General features: G+C 42.6%; 1 protein-coding gene across 3 annotated transcripts in view; it reads right to left on the bottom strand.

Moving 5' to 3' along the window:
- The window catches only part of Myt1 (myelin transcription factor 1), a 62,003-nt gene extending 58,004 nt beyond the window's left edge, over positions 1 to 3,999 (bottom strand). For 2 of the 3 annotated variants that reach the window (XM_029474730.1, XM_029474729.1), the window contains exon 1: positions 3,686 to 3,770. The gene's annotated coding sequence lies outside the window, so the exon portion shown is untranslated. Of the gene's footprint in view, positions 1 to 3,685 lie in introns of all 3 variants that reach the window. The other variant, XM_021186542.2, reaches the window with a different exon arrangement.
- Positions 4,000 to 4,577: the final 578 nt, after the last annotated feature.

The following is a 4,577-nucleotide window of genomic DNA, read 5'->3' as shown; positions in this document are numbered from 1 at the left end:
GAAAGAAAGAAAGAAAGAAAGAAAGAAAGAAAGAAAGAAAGAAAGAAAGAAAGAAAGAAAGAGAAAGAAAGAATAATAAAACATTTTCTGAGTTATAGTCATTATTTCTTTTTAAAGTAGCACTGAATTTTTAAAAATGAAAAAAAAAGGATGAAGCAATAAATGAAGTTGGCCTTACAAGAAAAGCACACTTACTCCTAAAGGCATTTGCCAAGAGGAGAGGTGAGTTAAAACTGTATTGTGTAGCTTCTAAAAACACTAGCTTGGCAGAAGCCTGAAATCAGACAGTTTAATTTAATTCAAATGAAAACACCTCTTACATGGTTTCATTTTTGTTTTTAAGTGGCATTTAGGAAATCTTAATATATGTGGAGAAAACAAAATATGCAAGAACTTGAAGTGACAGTACCTTCTCCTTGGAACCCTAGAACCTGCTCTCATCTGAGCAGTGGACAGTCTGTAGTGTCTTCAAAAAGCAGAAAGTCCATGGGGCACAGCAATAGCAGCTACTCTATTCCTTTCAAATAAAGTCAGCATCTTTCTTTTTTCTTTTTCCTCTTCTGAAACAGTGTTTCATATATTCTATGCTCAAGTTTACTACATAGCCAAGGATGGCCATGAACTTCTGACCTTCCTGTCTTTGGTTCCCAACTGCTGGGATTACAGGTGTATGCCATCATCTCCAGTTTATGCAGTACTAAGGATCAAACCCAGTCCTTCACACATACATGCTAGGCAAGCATCCTGACAATTGAGCCACACCCCTATCCCTTCAATCTCATAGCTGGGCACCTAACTCAGGACATTGTGTTTGCTAGGCACTTGCTCTTCCACTGAGCTCAGTCTTCCCCCTCAAACTTCCCTATAAACTCAGACCACAAAATTCAATTAAAATTACATCTATAACCAATGAACTTTTGATTACTCAATTTTAAGTGTACAGGAAACGCAGACAGGCAGTCCTAAGACAAGAAGGGAAGAAAAAAGGATTTGCTCAGGAATCCACAGAGAAAGGCCAACAAACAGTGGCTTTGCCCTGGTTTTCTAGGGTTAGGATAGTGGAGCACAAAATATTCAAGTTATTACCACTGTTCAGAGTACCTATGAGCCAGGGCCACCAGAAGCAGCCATCTCTGACACTTCTCAACTCCCTCTCCCATGCCACTCTGGGTCCAATGCTGACGAAGGTATTCTGACTGCTCCTGAACCTACTTTTACCTCCATCCCGGGTAGTAGGATTGCTTCATCCTAAAGAACCTATTTTTCCAAAGCAGAGGTGCCTTTTACATTAGTTTATCTAAGAAGGGTTCAATCCCTAACAATCTGCTTGCTTCAGTTAGCAGCTATTGGAGGCCTAATAGGTTCCTGGCACTTTGTCAGTCTGTAGGCTCCTTTCGATTGTGTTCATCCAGGGCTGGGTCATGCACACCAGCATTCCAAATANTCCAGCCACTGCTAAGTCTGGCTATGCCAGAAGGTGGCCTGCTGAGTTCTGAGCCAGTCTTTCTATGGGCCTGGCTTTGGCCTTTACTCCATGTTACATGCTCGCATACAATATCACCCATTATCATCATCTGCACATTTGATAACCAGGACTAAAGGAGGACTAATCAAGGGAAGTGAGAGGTCCAGGCAGCACCTTGTCAGCCCTATGACCAACATGGTAGCCCACTGCAGTCAAGCCTGCACCTTCATACCAGTACACCCTGCCATCTCTGAACACTCACAAGAATGTAAGCAGAAACTGCCNCAATATTAGTACAGAACAGAATTCCAAAAGNGAGGAAGGTCTTCTCAGAGCGGGCTTTCNTCATACAGCCCCTGAGAGTTTAAGACAAGAATACAGAATCTACACATCTGGGGGTTACCCAGAGGTCTTCAGGCAATACCCTCAGTTGCTGTTCGGACAGAAGCTAGAAGAATTCTCAGGATTAGTCCTGGGCTCTGTACTCTAAAGAGCATGGAGAGCAGGTTGATTTGGGATAAAAACACTTACAGATCCTTGAACTCTTGAACACTAATTTTGCTCAGCACTGTGGATCAACAAATTCCTTGAAGTCTAGCACCACCAAAGTACCTGGGAATCAGATAGCCTTTCTACAAAAGATTCCATGAAGCTGCTTTTTTCTTATATTTTTGGTTGTGAGCCTAGCCTTTAACGGCNGAGCCATCTCTCCAGCCCTGCTTCTTTCTTTATGAAAGTAAACTGACTCAAATGCCCTCTTCTGCACAAGGAACACAATTTGGGAGGGGTAAGGCCATGCCTCAGTTGACAACAGCATACTACTAGGTACATAATCTTTGTTTTCCACTCTTTATTTGTTAGTTAACATAGCCATATGGACTGAGGTAAAAATTACAGCCAAGAGCCAATGGGAAGAGGCTGTAGTGGCAAAGAGCCTGAGGCTGAAGGGAGCCACACACACACACACAGCTTGTCAGGTAAGGACCCAACACCCCACACTGTTGCCACCTCAGAGAAACTAGCACAGCCCTTCAGTGCCAATTAGATGCTCCCCTCCTAAGTTTGCCTTAACACATTCCTATTTTTGTTCACTTGGCCACTAGCCTCAAAGATACCCTCAGGACTAAGATTCTTTTTAAAGCCAGTGGAACCAAATGCATTCTCTCCCCCTCAAAAAAAAAGAGAACAATTTAATAGTCATAGTCATTGTTTATTATTATTGTTGTTGTTGTTGTTGTTTACTATTTTACAGCTACACAGTCTGACCAGACACATATAATCTTCAAGCCATTTCTCAGAAGCTTTATTTAAGAAATTAAACAACCAACTTTACCAGCCAATGATGTCCACTGATTCAAAGATTATATTGAAACAAGAAAGCATCCACGTCTGAAAGGAGCAGGCAATGAGTAGCTACAGCACTCACACACAAACTTCCCTATACTTGATTATTATCCTGATTCATAAAGAATATAAATCTCATGAACAGAGCCAAGTCCTCCAGAGCACATGTGTATGCAATGGCATCTCTGTGTTCAAAGCTCAAACTGACTTCCTAGTTTTAAACGTGAAAACCCAGTTACACTGTCACTACAAACAACTGCACATCCCAACTACACAAACACACACAGGAGGAACTGAGAACAGTAACAGCAAATGCTACCTCTGGATCCCACAGACACATGCTCCCTGGGTGTTGCNCCTGAAGTTTGAAAGTATGTGACAAGAAGACAAAATGCTCCCAGGATCATCTCTTCTGGGTACCTGGAGTGTGTGTCCCACAAGAAACAGCCAAGCTCCAAGTCTCTGCTTCAGATAGACCTGCATATGGGGTCAGCATCCTTCCTGGACACAGATCTTCTGTGTCCCATCGCCAGGCACATCTGTGCTGCTTTTCCAGAAATACAGATAAAGTTTCTTGTCTTGATCCACAGTGTCCTCCTCCCCTTATGCCTTTTCTATTAGACACACAACATGCCCATGAGAATCTCAGAAATGCAGGAAGGGCAGAGAAAGAGGAGGAACACACAGCCCAGGCAGACAGGGAGAAGAAAGCCTTGTCCTTCAGAACAATTTAAAAAGACATCCCNCAACCTGCTTTTTCTGCAAAGAGAGCTTTCTTAGAAATCCTCTCTGCTCTAGCCCTCCCCTCTGTCCAAGGGGAAAAGCTAAGCCCTGGGTATCTGCCTTTGTCAGCAAAAGAACATAACATTGACTTACCTTTCCCCACAGCTATTGTCTGTCCTCTTTCAAAATGACATCACGGAAAGCAATCATGAAATTTACATGGGGGGGGTGGGGGGAGGACGGGGGAGGGGAAGGCAGCTGCCTCCCTCACCGCAGTCACGTGTGGGGAAGCCTGTGTGTGGGTTTCAATTAAATATCTTCTCCCCTCAGTGTGCGAACTCCTAAGCCAGCTAAAGGCGATGTCTCATTTACTTAATGACCGCTCTCATTAGCAGCGGTGGCACGGGCTGGCGGAGGAGGCTCCTTTGTAAATACGCTACCCATGAACCCTTGGGGCTCCAATATATCTGTTTACTCTCTGAGGTGAAATAAATTTACAGTATAACATCAGAAAGATGGATCTGCCAAGTTGAAGGTGAGAGGTGCTCCAAACCAATAGCTTTCCTGTTTACTATTCTGAGCCTCACCAACAAATGTGCCCAAATCTGCCTAAATATATCTATAATCAATATACAGCATGATTGGGTTTTATCAAATGTAAAACACACAAAAGAGCAAGAAGCATTATGTCAACCATGCTCACTCCCCTCTTCTTTTTCTGCAAGTGGTTCAGTCCAATAATTCCTAATAGCAGCGACCGGAATGACAGATGCCCTGGGTTAGCATGGCTCTGGCGAAAGTGCTTTACAATATTTATTGGTGGTTAGGAATACAACCTCCCATCATAAAAAATGGATTTCAGAATTTATTTCTCAAATGAACTAAAAGTGTTATATGGGTTCATCTTCATATGGAAGTACCAGGAATTAGGGTGGATTTTTTTTTTTTTCAGAAATGATACCTAAGGTCAAAGATTGAAACAGTAGAGTATATTCACAAGGAACAGAGCAGAAAAGATGTTTTTTAATGTCACACTTTCCCTTTT

Source organism: Mus caroli, chromosome 2 (assembly GCF_900094665.2).
Source record: "Mus caroli chromosome 2, CAROLI_EIJ_v1.1, whole genome shotgun sequence".
Taxonomy (NCBI): domain Eukaryota; kingdom Metazoa; phylum Chordata; class Mammalia; order Rodentia; family Muridae; genus Mus; species Mus caroli.
Note: the sequence above shows the minus strand (reverse complement) of the source record. Positions and strands in the feature narration are given on the sequence as shown.